Here is a 16,663-nt window from a genome sequence, read left to right on the forward strand (position 1 = left end):
TATATATATATTTTTTTTTTAAGCCAGCCTTTATACTGCTCTAACAGCTTGTTCAGTGGTCACCATCTTGTTACTAGCAACAAAGCAAAAGTTTACTTTTTGCAGAGTGTACTAAGAGTGTTGCTTAAAACTAAAATGTGGAAATATTTTAGTGTGCAGTGTGTTTTGCTGATTGATGTGTTACCAGGTTCTGTAAAGGACTATATAACCATAGCTTCCACAGAGCTATCAGAGCCAGGCCTGTGGATGTGGTCCCTTTAGACTCTGAGGGTTTGGAAAATCAAATCCCAGAATTTATTTTAGACTCAAATATGTTCCTTTGCTCAAAAAGTGAGACTATATCACAATGTTTGTAACAAGAGATATTTAAGAAAGGTTGTCATCAGGTATTTTTGAGTGAAGCCTTCTCAATAGCAGAAACTGTGGGAAGGGAGTAGGTAGCCACCCATGAAATTTCATGTGCCATGGTCATAAAGCAATGGAGGGGACCTTTGACCCTGAAGAACTTCAGGGGAGGACAAGAATCTACAAAACGGACAAAATCATTGCTGCAAAAGTTGAAAATAAGAAAGAAGCAGCAGCCCATATCCAGGACATGAAGTGGCTAGAGTTGGGAGTGGGGGTAAAATAAGGGTGGCAGGTAGCAGTTTCTACCTTATGCTGGCCAGCAAAAATCAGAATTTTCTCACAGAGGTAACCTCACCATAGATTTGGTGGGGCTCCTGGAGCTCTTCAGCAAGTAGGATGGGAAGTTGGCAAAAATGCAATACCTGCAGAGAAGGAAAAACCTCAGTGAAGACAGCATCTTTGAAATAGCAAGACAAGATGTGACTGGCTAATGCATGGCAGCATACTTTGCAGAAGTCCTGTTATTGCCATCCCTTGGGTGTTGATGTAATGTACTAACCACCACAATAGAGCTTCAGCCATCAGCTCCTAAGCTGTTGCTATTGCCTGTATCATGTCATAAAGAAAATGGCATAGAATGGATGAAAATCCTTATCTTTATCTCTTGTAATGCTATTCAGAAATGCATGGTGTAAGTAAAGCTTAGAACCCAACTTAAAGTTTATGTGTGTGTTCTTCAACTATTCCTTCAGTTGTTTTAAAAATGGGCAATATAGACATCAAAGTTGAAAGTTTTTGTGATAAGTATTACACTAAATACTACAGGGTAAGGCATCGAGCTTTTTAGGTAGCTTTCTTTTGAAACATGGTGTGTATGGTGCTTCTCAGTTCTCATTCACCTTAGTTGTTGGAAGAGATCCTGTTTTGCTGTGTTATCTGTGTTACATTCACCACAGCCGTGGTATTAGTAAAATGTTCCAACATTGTTATTTTCAAGCTTAAAGGAGCTTTGGGCAAACCACTGGGTGCAGCTGCTCCAGACACTCCCAGGGTGCTCTGTGTAGATGCAGGGAGATGGCAATGGCAAAATGGTAGTCAAAAAGGAGGGGATGGAGGGAGAAAAGCTAGTGACATTCACAGAAGGTGAGGGAGTTTTGGGCCAAGTGGTGCTGGTGACAAGTGGAGGGGACAGATCTCCTTTTGGGTGCTGAGGTGCAGTGTGTCTGTTCCAGGATGAGCATCATCCATGTACTGTTTGTATATGTCTCTCCAACCCTCCTGCATCGTTTTCCTTTCCTGAACTTTCAGGACGCTCCCTGATGCTGGCCATCATGCTTTTCTTTGGGTACAATCCTGGAGTTGTGCTTTGGCACATCCCTGAGCACCTCAAGGAGATATTGCTGTCTTGCCTTTCCTGACCACGTGGCTGCTGTGTGCAGGAGACAAGCTAACGGTGTGGGATGTTTATTGATTTAGAGGTAGTGCACTGCAACGCTGCCTGAGCCAAATGGCTTTCATGGTTCATTACAATAACTAATTTCACTGGTAAAATGGGTGCATTTGTAAACCTGGTTTAATTTACCTATCTGCTTTGTTACAAACGTCCCATTCAGAATGGACACATAAAAGCAGTAGACTTTTGGAGTTTGCAGAGTGTACTGGATCTTGGCAGGTTGCTGTGTTACAGGCATCAGGAGTGTTGCATGTGTTGATTCTGCGCTTTATGACGCATTTTAAAAGGTGTAGAGTTACACTGTGCAAGGTGATTTTTCTTTTTCCGGTCTCTCTCATAGCAGAGTAAGCGACAGCTTTTATTTCTACAATAGTTTACATAGCGCAAATCCAACTTTTACCTGTAGAAGCTTTAGAAGGGGAGATAACATTACATGTTCTCTAAAATTAGTGTGTTCACATACCGAGGGTACTAGATCTTTTTTTAAAAACTAACTCTGAAAGCTGTTGTATCTTTATTCAATGTCTGTGAAGCAAGTTTCCATCTCTAGCACATTGAGGGTGAGCATATCTATTATCAGCGTTGGCCAGGTGCACCCCTTGCAGCCTGTCGGGCAGAAGCACAGGAGCGGAGGTCCCTGGAGCTCAGTTATTTGTCGGAGGCCCCCTTTTAGCGGTGGCAGGTATTTGTTACTGAGCCTTGGGAGCAGGTGGTGGCGCTGCTGTAAGGACCTGCTGTACGCCCTCTGCGTAGTCAGCCACCACATCCAGCGGGCGTGCATGCTGGCCTTGGACTCCTAGTCCTCATCGTCCGACCTCGCCATGTGCAGGATGGTCTTGATTGGCCACCTGCAGAGTGGACATGTAGCTGCCATGTCAGCCCACCGCTTGATGCAGTGAAAGCAGAAGGCATGAAAGCAGGGGTCGATGTAGGCTGTGTCATCAATGGGGTCCAGGCAGATGCGGCACAGGCCGTTTGCTGGAGTCTCCTGCTGTGGGAGCTTTGTGTCGGCCATTGTAGCAGGGTCACTGCCCTTCTCAGCACCCGACGCCATGTCCTGCCAAGAAATATGCAAGATGCCTGGATTTTTCATGCACCAGGAGTGGAACAGCAAAGAAAGCCCTGGAAAGTGGTGAGAGAGGGGAGTCTGAAGACTGAAGACCTGAAGGGTCTCCTAGCAGGCTGGAAAGTGGCCAGCCAGCCCCGTGGGCTGCCTTCTACACGTGCCTGCCTCTCTCACCATCTCCCAAGCATGCTGTCCCCCATTGCAGGACCTCCACCCCTTGCACTCTCCCCCAGACAGCCAGCATGACTCACGCTAATAACGCACCTGCAGGAGGCAGAACACAGAGGAACTGGCTGGGAGCCTTCAGTGGCATCAAGAGCCCCTGCACCCTCAAGCCAACAGACCTGGGTCAGCAGCTGTGCAGGATTTGCAGCACCCATGCTAACCAAGTCTCTGCAGGAGCACAGCACTTCAGTGGAAGTCCCCACACAGGAGGTTGTGTGCTCTGTGTTTGCATGCTCAGGAGACCTGGACCAAATTCATTGCAACAGAGCCTGCAGCTGCTGCAGAGCAGTAACATTGGGGTCATTACAGGAGTCTCTGGGCTGCACCCCAGCCACCACCTAGTGAGGACAGCAAGCACCCCAGGTGGGGAAAGCTCCTGCTTAATGGGTTACATGTTTTGATGATTTCTGGGGAAGGAATTGTTGTGCCTGAGCACAAAGACCCAGCAATGGCCAGCGCAGCAATGCAGGTGAGGAATCCTTAATGCCAATAGAGCATCCTGACTTGGCTCCTCCAAGAGCTGCCAGAGGAGAAGGTCTAGCCCCTTGTCTGTGGTGGGAAACCTGCAGAGATGGCTTTTGAACATCTTCAAGTATGGGATGCCATAAGCAGTGTTACTGCTTTTTCACTCCACTGGGTGTCACTAGAGCTTAACACTTGTCTGTGGGCCAAGCTCAATCTGGTCCAACGATAACCTCATGGGTGTTGGTCATTCTGTTTTGGTGTTTGTTTTTTTCTTTTATGGGGAGGGAAATTAGCTGTTTGCTGACTGCTTTCCAGTTATCTTTTTCCTTCAAATAGATGCACACTATGCCAAGCAAGCAAATATGACAAAATACTATACTTCCAAATCTAATCCAAATAGTCGTTTTAGGTGCGTGGGTGTAAGGCAAACAAGATTATTTTGGTTTTCTTAACACAGCTTTCAAAGCGTTATGTCTGGGAGCGAGACTAAAAGGATATGTTTCACAAATAGGTCTTCATACAGAAAAGGAAAGCTCCAGTGAAAGGTTTATCCAGTTTCTCCTTCTTTAGCAGGAGTAATCACTAACTCACTTGCTGAGCAAAATGGCATACATCCTTGTCTTGCAAAATAACATTGCAGGTTGAAGAAGAAAGTAATGGGAGAAACTGGTGAGATTTTATCATGTCTATTCATTGATTACATAAGCAGATTACATGTAGTTATTCCTTCAGTAATCCTTCAGATATCCCAGTTATAAGCCTATTTACATGTCTCTCAGTTCAGTAGGGACAAGATCTGCTTTAGCTTGCTTGTTTGATTTAAACTAATGTTTTTATTTACTGGTGTGATTGCATTCTTGTTGAAATCTGCTTTCTTGGCATTTCCATAGATAAAAGATAACTGTGACTTCAGTAACTGAATAGGTTTTGCATAATTCTTCATCTTTTCTGTTACGTGTTTTCCAGACCTTAGCCCTGATAAATTTAGAACATTCTTCTCCAAATAACTTCCAGTGTGTCAGCAGTGGTTTTAACTAAGGTTGTCGAATCTCAGAGCTGTTATTTCAATTTCTCAGAAAATTAAGAAGTATTGAGATATATGCATCACTATTAAAAAAAAGAAGCTTCAGATATTTGGAATCTGATAATTTTCTATTGGATGGACCTTGATTTAAATTTTATATTGTTCAAAACAAAGGGAAAGTTATTTCTCTTTCTTTTTTTTTTTTTTTTGTGTCAGATTCAGAATTTCATATTAGATCTGTTCTTTAATGTAGCATAGCAGGAACATCTTTAGGTGTTTAGCCTTTAATTGTGTATATATTCCTAAACTTAAAGGTAATTTTTAATATTGGACAACTTTCAGCCTCCTGAAAGGTCTAAATAGCTGTGCATAGCCTTTTAACAGCTTTCAATGTTTTTTATCTTTCTAAGCCCTCTTTACTATCTAGCAATTATAAATTCTATTTTAGCAAATGGTATTAATGGGAACCTGAACTTGGTATGGTGAGATCATTACTGTGTGAAACCTATGTTTCTCTCTCTATTTGTACCATTCTGATTTATTTGACTGCTTCACTCCTCACCTAGAACCCTGGATTATCATCTGTCCCCTGTTTTTTTTTACTACTGCTGCAGTGATGGGTAATGGATTATTGGGCAATAATCCAGGTGTGAAGAGTTTCCTTCTTTTAGTATCTGGTGAGAAAATAGCCCTTTGAACATGGGCAAAAGCTTTCTTACTGAGGGTGACCAAGGATAGGCACAGATTGTCCAGAGAGGTTGTGAGTCTCAGTTCCAGATATGATCCTGGGCAGAAGGCTGTGGCTAGTAGCCCTGCTTGACCAGTTCCCTTTCAACCTCTGGGACAGCGACTGTGATTCACAGTGATTCCTGTGAAAGTAACCCAGGAAGCATCACAAACAGAAAATTTGTAATGCAGGGGTAGCGTACAGAGAACAGAAAATATTTTCTATAAATATTGTTCTTTCTATTAATAAAGCAGATGTCTCCAGCTCTATTGTTTTGACTTCTTATTTGTTTTGTTAGTATCAAGTTCACAGTTAATGCTTTTTACAAAAGAACTGTAGCACAACATAATCGTAAGGGAAAAAAAACCCCACAACAAAAAACTCACTTCTGAAGCAAACTCTAGATCTACTTTCAGAACCGTATGACTGATGCAGAACTAACAGAAGATGTTTTGTACAGGTGGTGATCCTTGCTTGCACGTTCTTCCTTAGAAAGCACTGGCTATTAAGCAAAGTGCCTTGAGGGGTGATTGCCAGTGCTTCAACTATTGCACTTTGTCCTGTTCGCACTCTGCTTTGGACCAACAGGCAAATTCAGAATGAAATTTCATAAAATAACATTTTCTGTGTTGTGCTTTAACCCCAGCCAAAAATTAAGTACCATCAGCTGCTCACTTATCCCCCCATTCTCCTCCAATCCACCATAGGATGGGGAGAACTGGAAAAAATGGCCATTAAGAGCAGTTTAATTATTGAAATCAAGTAAAAATTAATACTGATTGTAATGAAAAGTGAGAGAACAGAAAGAGAGGAATAAAATTCAAGAAAGACAAGTGATGCACAGTATAATTGCTCACCGTCCGCTGATGAGTCCAAGTCCTGAGACAGTTGATTATCCCCTCACAGCCAGCACCCCCAGTTTATATACTGGGCATGAAGTGCTGTGGTGTGGAATACCCCTTTGGCTAGTTTGGGTCAGGTGTCCTGTCTCTGCTTCTTCCCAGCTTCTCGTGGCCTTCCTCACTGGCAGAGCACGGGAGACTGAAAAGTCCTTGATAAGAGTAAGCGTTATTGAACAACAACTAAAACGTCAGTGTGTTATCAGCATGTTCTCAGACTAAATCCAAAACACAGCACTGCACCAGATACTGGGAAGGACATCAGGTATTGAAAGTGTGAAGAAGTAGCATTATACATGTTAGACTTTAATTCTGCTAACATTAGTTGTGCAGTAGAGTTAAGATCTTGACTCAAGCTAGAAGTTTCATTTGATATTGTAGTTATTCTGCATAGAGGTACTTTCAGGAGTTAGTGAACATGCTTGTCCCACCCCATGAAAGTTACATTGCTATATTGAAGACAGGTGCCTCAGTATAGGAAGAGTACCTGAATGTCACTTGAGGTAGACAGATGTGAATAACTGCCTTAAAAGTCACAATGCATTTGACTTAGCAGTGTAAACATTAACTTAGAAAACACATTGAATTTACAGAAATGTTCTGTAATTTCTTTTATCTGTACTTGTTTCTGGTTAAACACAAGAATCTATCCATCCGAACAAAGAAGGTCCTGTGAACTTCTTCCGTGTGAAGATTGTTTCCTGAATTCATTTTAATTTCTAAAAGGAGCACACTATTATTTCAGATAGCTTGTATTCATCCATTGCTGCACTCCAGTTGTGTGAGCCATACCACCACATCTCTATGATCCCTACAGGGTTACAGGTCCTGTAAATGCAAATGCACACAGGTCTCTAATTTTTGTTTATTCACCATGTTGTGTGTGAACCATTTGTATGCCAGTTGATGCATCAGCGCTTTAGAGAGGCACCTTGGCATACTGATCTCCCAGAGAGGGGCTGGGTGTTTTTTTCATAAGATTCCTTGTAGCTACTCACTTGCTCAGATACAGATGCTTGAGGTGACTGTGCTTAAGCCTCCTTTTGTTGATTATGTATTGTTCTTTCACTCACATGACTCCAGGCCCTTTGCTTGTCAGTGCTGTCTACCCTCCTTCACAGGGCTGCTGGCAACTCTTTCCCTCCCCTTGTTGTTCCTGGTTTAAGTCAGCAGCCATCCTGCTTGCAAAGGTAACCTCTACTGCACTTGGGCAGGTGGATACTATCTCTCCTAAGCAGACATTACACTCAAGGAAGATCCTGTGGTCATAGAAACCAAAGCCCTGTTGCCGATGCCAGTTCCACAGACAATTGCTGCCACACAGTATCAGTGCCCTCCTCTTCACACCCATCTACCCAGGATGAAGAATATCACCAGTGCTTTCTCACTCACAGAATCTCCAGTAGACAAACTCATGCCTTGGAATAGCATGGATATAATTGTTTTATGGTTTGCTAGTTTTGTTTCATGTAACAGTTGCAGTTGCTAGTCTTGTCACAGCAAAATCTCAGAAGTTTTGTTTTTTCCTGTTATTTGCGAATGTAGTCTTGTTACTGACGTGTATTGATAGGTAGGGCTGATACGAAGTACTGATACATTGTCCACCAAGAGTAAATAGAATTTTTAAGTTTTTGCAGGTAAAAATAGTACAAAGTAAGAGAGTCATGAAGTAGTAATTCAGACTAAGCATCCATGTGTTGTCTGTGATCTGGAAATAATGGAATTCAACTGTGACAATTGTTGACTAGTACTGTTCTTAGGTACTTAATAGTTTTATTGCCAAGATATTGCTTTTTGATCTGAATTTTGAAGGAGTATGGAGTTACCACTTGCATTGTTCTATTACAGCATGTATCTGTCTGCACTTCCCCCTTCTGTTTTTCTGCTGTTGTACAGTTTTGCTGTTGGAAAGTATATATGAATCCAGACAATCAGTTTCTATACTTCATTTTGTGCCATGCAGTTAACAGTTCTTCGTCCCATAAATCTCTGAAAAGCTAAAAAAAAACCCAACAAAACCTAATGAAATTCATGTTGCTAACTGAAATATTTATCAACTAGTCCTTGTATCAGCCAAGTTTAGCTGCCTGCCTTGGTATTCCTAAAAACCTTGAGAGAGGACAAACAAATAATGTTTAGTGTGAAACTGGTGTTCTAACAGGAAAATATGTTTGTATCTAGAAACTATTCGTATTATTCTTCCCGCTTCTTTCCCCTCCCCAGAATATAATGTGCCTTTTGCTTTACTGCTAACACATTTAAATGGTTCCTTCAAATTCGTAACAATACTCTTTTAAGGCAAGTATTTATAAAACTTTTGTTTACATAAAAATTGAAAAGGAATGCTTATTTGAAACTAGGGTATTACTGAAACTTGTTTCCATTTATACCGTTGTGCAGGAACCAAGCATTCTGTACTACTTGTTGAAACATGATGTTCTAAGAAATTTTCCTTTATTGTGGAACACATTATGTTGCCAGAAATTCTTAATTAATGTATTGGTGATTCATCATTATAAATAAATAAGATCTTAAGATTAGCCCTTTATTCTGACTATTAAAAGCCTGCCATTACTGCATGTGATTATGAGATCTAAATCACTTTACCTTCTGTGATGTTTTATTTAGCTTTCTAGAAGAGAAAAAAGAAGCTTCCTGCTGCAATACAAAGTAAATTACAGGGTTTTATTTTCTGCATTGAATTAAAGCCTGCTGCATTCTTTCATCTAGACAATAAGATATATGTAGCTGAACAAAACTTTGCAAACTGTGGTAGCTTAAAAAAAGTAGATTAGTTCAGGGTGAAGTAGTCCAGGAGCAAAATAAATAGTAATCATTAATCTGACACATTTTAACAATCTCATTAGGTAAGTAATTGATCAAGTTAGGCTTAAACCATTCAGTCTTGGTATTTCAAGTCTAGGAAACAGGATTCCAACTAAGAATTTAAGTGTATTAAGAACTCTTTCGGCAACTTAACAGTTAATATGAAATTTCATAGAATATACAGGAAAGGGGTAATTGAACAGGAAAGGGGTAATGAGAACTTTGCCTGAGTTCTGCCAGTTAGACTGAAGAAATATTAATCTTTTCACATTCAGCAGCTGGGCTTCGTAATATCTTCTTCCCAGTTGGAGGGGTTAATCAGCCTTCTTTCAGAATGTGGCCTGTTTAGCTTAGATTCACATCATGCAACAAGCCCTGGCTATACAAAGGAAATCCATTAACAGATGGGTGTGCCCAATTGCTTAATTAGCCAGAATAAAAAGGATCTTTATCAAACATTCATCTGTTGCTTGAGATACACCTGACAGCCCCATTAGGCAAGGATGAAGTCTTTTCTGCTGTAATATGCAGTTCTTTTATTTCATATGCAGTACCAGTGAAAAACTGAGAGGCTTTGTTTGGCTTATAAAAGTGTGTCATTGTAACTGCTCAGTACTGATGCCTCACTAATGTGGTTCTAGAAAAACTTTCAGTGAATATGCAGGTGATAAAGGTTGGCTATCGTACTGTGTGGCATCTACAAGGAAAAATCAATACTGCGTAGTAAGCTATAGAAAATAATTGTATTTAGGGTACTGATTTCAAGCAGAATAATGGAAGCAACCTAAACACTAGAATACATTGATATTAGGTCATTTGGTTTATTTCTGTTTAGGCAAAACTGATGGTAAAGTTTTAAAAATATTTCACAACCATACTTTAGCTATCTTAGCTTACCCACTCATAAATCAGTCTATAGAGCAACCAGTTAACCTATCAGATTGTTAATAAAAGTGTGTAACAGTTCTGAGGTAGATAAGCACACTGGATTCTATGCTTAAATATAAGGCTGTCACCAAATTGACAGAGTGGAGATAAGGTGAACTTAGTCACCAGAACATTTCAATCAGAAGTGTATGTGCAGTTTAGATATGATGTGGCTTTCCTCTCCTATGGATGGCACAACGTAGTCTGAAGTTTGGTAAGTCAGTGTAGCAGTGCCAGCTAAATAGTGGGTAGTTCTAGGCTGGGCCATGGGGTCCTCTGGGTTCTTTTCAGTTCTCTCTGGGTGTTCTCTCTCATAGAACCCTGGATTCTCGCTCATGTGTTTCAGTGTGCTCAAGAATGGTAATCTTGTGGCAGAAGGGCAAAAAAACCAAGTTCTCTACTGGCAAGAAGGTACGTGGTGACCCAGACAGACGTCCCTCAAAATATGTAGCTGTTTGGGCATCTGGCTGTAGTGAGTTCCAAAGCCTGTCAGTGATGTTAAATGGTAGTAGTGCAAGGTATGACCAGGCTGATGATTTGCTCTGCATGGTGGCAGAGCTACAGGAAGAAATGGGACAGCTAGGGAACTTAAGGGAATCAGAGGAGAAGATTGGTTGTTGGAGCTGCACTCTGCCATCCCTGGGTGAAGCAAGCCAGCTACCCCAAATAAATTAAGGGTCCCTTACCCTCTTGCCACCATGCAGATGGGGGGGACCTAAGAGACAGGAGAGGTTGGAAACAGGTTACTCCTCAGACTAAATGGTGTATTATCTCCCAGCTTATGTCATCTTCCCAGGTACCCCTCTACAAGGGTATCTACAAGGGGTACAATATTGGAGGCCCTGGTATTTGAGTATCAGGAAGATGATGAAATAGATAAGGGATCATCCAGGTTAGAAGTCTCTCCCCACATGAGTCAGACAATGCCTTGTATCATGACCAACTCTACTAGGAAAAAAAAGAAGAGTGGTTGTGATTGGTGACTCCACCATGAGAGGAACAGAGGTTTCGATATGCTGACCTGACCCAACTCACAGGGAAGTCTTTTGCCTCGCTGGGGCCAGGGTAGGGGATGTCACCATAAAACTCTCTCATCTGATATGGCCTAATAATTACTGTCCTTTACTAGACTTTCAGGTGGGCAAGGAGGAAGTTTCATCAACAAGAAGCCTGAGGGGACTCAAGAAGAACTTCAGATTCTTGGAGTGACTAGTTCAGGGTTCAGGAGCCCAAATAGTTTTATCTCTGCCAGTCACATTCAATGACAACGGTTACATCAGAAAAATCTCATTAATTAATTCCGGGCTCTGTGACTGGTGTCAGTGTCAGAATTTTTGGGTTTTGACCATGAGTCATGCTGGCAGCAGATGGGGTATGCCTATCCCAAAGGGGGAAAAGGATTCTACCCCAGAGCTAGCAGGGCTCATAGAGAGAGCTTTAAACTAGGGTTGAAGGGGATAACACCAAGCTTGCTAGACATGAGCTGCGGGATAGCGTGTCACTGTTGGAGTCCAGATCCACAGGGCAACTTAAATGCGTCTGTGCAGGGCAACAGACAGGAGAAGCTGGAAGGCATTGTTCAGTAGAAAAACGATGATGCAGTCACCATCACAGAAGCGTGATGGAATGATTCACATGATTGGATTGCTGCAGATGGTGACAGGCTCTTCAGGAGGGATGAGCAAGGAAAAAGAGGTGGCGGGGTTGTGTTGTATGTCAGGGAGTGCATCAACTGCCTGGAACTCAGTGTTGTGTGTGAGAAGGCTGAATGTTTGTGGGTGAAGATCAGGGGGGAGGCCAGCCAAGGTGATATCCTGGTAGGAGTCTGTTACAGACCACCTAGTCAGGATGAAGCTACAGATGAAGTGTTCTTCAAACAACTGGGACAAGCTTCAGGGTTGCTTGCTCTTGTTCTCATGGGGGACTTCAACCTAGCAGATGTCTGTTGGAAGCACAACACAGCAGAGAAGAAACAATCCACGAGGTTCTTGCAGGTGTGGAAGACAACTTCTTAACACAGCTGGTTAGTGAGCCAACTAAGGGAGATGCCTGGCTAGATTTGCTGATCACAGAGAAGGACTGGTGGATGATGTGATAGATGGTTGGAGGCGGCCTTGGGCAAACCCATCACTTAACGACTGAATTTTCAATCCTTGGAGAAGTCCGGAAGAAGGTCAACAAAACCTCCACCTTAGACTTCCGGAGGGCTGACTTTGTCCTATTCAGGATGCTGGTTGGCAGAATTCCTTGAGAAATATTACTGAAGGACAGAGGGTCCAGGAAGGCTGGACACTCTTCAAGAATGAAATCTTTTAAGGCACAGAAGCAGGCAGTCCCCCATGGGCTAACAGTCAAACTGGCGGGGAAGAAACCAATGTGGCTCAACAGGGAGATACTGCTGGAACTCAGAAGAAGCGAGAGAATTTATCAGCTGTGGAAGAAAGGACTGTCACCCTATGAAAAGTACAAGGATGTTGTTATGTAGAGAGAAAGTTAGAAAGGTGAAGGCATAGATGGAACTAAATCTGGCCACTGCGATGAAAGGTAGTAAGTACTTTCACAAATCTATTAGCAACAAAAGGAGGGCCAAGGAGAACCTCCATCTTCTACTGGACACTGAGGGAAACCTAGTGACTGAGGATGAGGGAAAGGCTGAGGTACTTAATGCTGCCTTTGCCTCAGTCTTTAATAGTCACACCAGCCATCCTAAGGGTATTCAGTTCTCTGAGCTGGATGGCAGATGGGGAACTGATTGAGGTCCCCATAATTCAGGAAGAAATGGTTAAGGACCTCCTGCTCCACTTAGGCATATACAAGTCTATGGGGTTAGGTGAGTTCCACCCATGAGTGCTGAAGAAGCTGGCAGAGGAGCTTGCTAAGCCACTCTCCATCATCCATCAGCAGTCCTGGTATAGTGGGGAGGTCCCAGAGGGTTGGAGGCTGAACAACATGACACCTCTCTACAAAAAGGGCAGGAAGGATGACCCCGGGAACTACAGGCCTGTCAGCCTGAGCTCAGTGCTGAGGATGGTCATGGAGCAGATGATCCTGAATGAGATCATAAATCACATGTGGGAAAATGGAGGGATCAGGCTCAGTCAGCATGGGTTCATGAATGGTAGGTGCTGCTTGACCAACCTAATCTCCTACAATAAGGTGACCCACTTGGTTGATGAGGGAAAGGGTGTGGACATTGTCTATTTGGACTTAAGTAGAGCATTTGACATGTCCCCACAGCATTCTTCTGGAGAAATTGGCTGCTCATGGCCTGGATAGGAGGATTCATCGCTGGGTTGGAAACTGGCTGGATAGCTGAGCCGAAAGAGTAGTGGTAAATGGTATCACATGTAGTTGGCGGTCGCTAGTGGTGTCCCGCAGGGCACCCCTCAGTTATTTGAGCCAGTTCTGTTTAATATCTTTATTGGTGAGCTGGATGACGAAATCGAATGCACCCTCAGTAAGTTTCAGACAACTTCAATTTGGGAGGGAGTGTTGATCACCTGAAGTATAGGAAGGCTCTGCAGAAGGATCTGGACAAGCTGGATTGATGGGCTGAGGCCGATGGTATGAGGTTCGACAAGGTGAAGTGCTGGGTCCTGTGTCTGGCCCACAACACCCCCATGCAATGCTCCAGGCTTGGGGAAGAGTGGCTGGAAAGCTGCTTGGTGGAAAAGGACCTGAGGGTGCTGACTGACGGAGCTGAACATGAGCCAGCTTGTGCCCAGGAAGCCAAGGAGGCAAATGGCATCCTGGCCTGTATCAGCACTAGTGTGGCCAGCAGTGCCAGGGCAGTGGTCATCCCCCTGTACTCAGCACTGGTGAAGCTGCACCTTGAAATCGGTGGTCATTTCTGGGCCCCTCACTTCAAGAGGGACATTGAGGTGCTGAAGCGGGTCCAGAGAAGGGATTGTGAAGCTGGTGAAGTATCTGGAGCCACAGGTCTGATGAGGAGCAGCCGAGAGAACTGGGGTTGTTTAGTCTGGAGAAGAGGAGGTTCAGGGGCAACCATATTGGTCTCTACAATTACCTGAAAGGAGGATAGAGGGAGGAGGTGGTTGGTCTCTTCTCCAAGTAACCAGTGACAGGACAAGAGGTAGTGACCTCAAGCTGTGCCAGGGCAGGTTTAGACTGGATATGAGGAAAAATTTCTTCACAAAAGCATGATCAGTATTAGAACAGGCTTCCCAAGGAAGTGGTGGGATCACCATCCCTGGCAGTGTTCAAAAACAGTGTAGATGAGGCCCTTAGTGACATAGTTTAATGGACTTGGTATAGATTCATAGAATAATTTGGGTTGGAAGCATCTTCAAATGTCATCTAGTCCACTCCCCTGCAATGAGCAGGGACATCTTCAATGAGATCAGGTTGCCCAGAAACATCCAGCTTGGTCTTGAATCTCTCCAGGGATGGCATCTCTCTGGGCCACCTGTGCCAGTGTTTTACCACCCTCATTATAAAGAATTTCTTCCACACATCCAGCCTGAAACTCCCCTCTTTAAGTTTAAAACCATCACCCCTTGTTCTGTTGCAAGAGACTGTGATAAAAAGTCTCTCCCAATCTTTCTCACAGGCCCCTTTCAAGAACTTAAAAGGCCACAAGAATGTCTGCCAAGGGTCTTCTCCAGACTCAACAACTCCAACTCTTTCAACTCTTTCCTCTTCTCACAGGAGAAGATCTTAAAGGTCTTTTTCAACCTGATTGATTCTGTGATTCTATGGTGTGTCTCTGGTCACTGTCTGTTCCAGGAGTGGGCAGAGAATATCTCATTCCTTGACTATCTCCATCAGCACCCTTCACTGTCTACCAGCAGACCATGGGCACTGGTAGCCTGCTTTTCTCAAAGCTTCTCCACAGCACTGACATCTGGTTTTCAACCAAAGTATCCTCTGTTCTTACAATGAAGCTGCTCCCTTTTTGTTAAATTGCTGACACTGGTGTCAGCCAGCATGATCCATGATGAGCGCTGGAAGGAAATGAACACATCCTGTTCCTCACTTAGATGAAAGTACCTAGTTCTGGTATCTCAAGCATCTTGAATTGCAGCTGCAATGATCAAGCACTGCCTGAAATATGACAGAGCAATTAACAGATATGTGGCAGTACAGAGCAGTCTCTCACCAGTCAAAAGTGTATTTGACTGCAGTAGCATTTCTTCCCCTTGCAGTGATTGACATGTTTGTACACAGTAACCATGAAACAATATATAGTCAAGTAAAGCTAAGGGCAGGTATAAAACAATGCCTTTTCATTCATTTCAGCTGTTCAGCTTTGCTTTGCATAGAAGCAGGAGTATCTTAAATGATAGTTTTTTAGAATTGCTGGCTTAAAATGATGGGTTGAATTGTGCTCTGAAACTGACTGGAAGTGGTTTTATAACAAGAAGGTGGTTTAGGAAGTTACTCAGTGCTTACCTTTTGATTTCTGCTATTCTGCCAGCTTGCCAATGTTTTTGTCAGGGTTATATATACAAGTGAGAGCAGGGTTGCTCAGACAAACTCGTTGGTTTTTTTACTTCAATTTAGAAAGAATTTTCAAAGGTAATGGACTGAGAAAAAAATAAAGGTGATTAATTAGTTAAGGTGAAGGTACATGCCTAAGTAAGTAGACATATACATAGGATTATTCTGATGCTTTTGAAAGTTTTGCTGCCCAAAAAGCACTATCGAGACTACACTTTTTTTCTTTTCTGTATTTTTCAGTATTTATGCATAAAACATTGTCCAATGACTTTTGTGTGTGATTGTGGAAAATAGCAATTAAAAAGGAGATTATTTTCCCAACAATTTCAATATGAAGAAATTAGCCTTTCCTAAATAATAGGTTTGCACTCTAAATAGGAAGCATATTTATTTATTAAAACGTCATCAAGTGAAAGATAATTTACAAGTTAGTTAAATGTAGTTTGAAGTTCACAGTTTCACTTAAAAGCCAGTTTCATTGTATTTCTTCCTTTAAGAGTGTTAATATTTTTACAACTTAGGTTTCGTTTGCAGTGACTTTGTGCTGGGAAAGAACTGGGTAAAACCTGAATTATTCAAATTTAGTTTAAAACTAAAATGCTCTCTCGTTCATATAACATTAGGAATGTTAGTTACCATTGTTTATGTCATTCGTTATGTTTTGGAGACTCCAGAAAGTACTTGGTATCTCATTGAGCTGTGCTGTGATGCTCTTCAAAATGTACAGTGATCACTATTATGGTGATTATTATTTATTATATATATATCTTCACCTTAACTAGCTGGTCACCTTTACTTTTTTCTCAATCCATTACTTTTGACCAAGAAAATTCCTTCAAAATTGCAATAAAAGAAATATATGCTATGGTGATTATTATTTTTTATATAGCTATTATTTCCATAGATATATGTTTATTCATAGATGTATAAAGTATAGGTCCCCTTTTGCCTTTTTTTTGCAAAAAAAAAAGTTTTCTGAATGTGACTCAAATTTATTTAAGCTCGCACATTTACATCGTGCATGAGTTTGGTCTTTTGCATTTAAGGATGTCTTATGTGGAAAAATGTCTTGTTAGTTTATCTACAGAAATTTAAGATGATTGCATATCATTTGTTACTCGGAAAGTAACGAACGTACTCTTTCAGGATGTTATTACTGGAAGTTGAATATTCCTGTTAATATTGGAATGAAGGGAAAACCTGTTGGTTTTAAGTTGGGGTGGTCTGATACCAGGACTGTGAT

This window comes from Neopsephotus bourkii, unplaced genomic scaffold, assembly GCF_033783945.1.
Source record: "Neopsephotus bourkii isolate Nb327-2 ecotype Australia unplaced genomic scaffold, CSIRO-AGI_Nbou_v1 NB_14, whole genome shotgun sequence".
Taxonomy (NCBI): Eukaryota; Metazoa; Chordata; class Aves; order Psittaciformes; family Psittacidae; genus Neopsephotus; species Neopsephotus bourkii.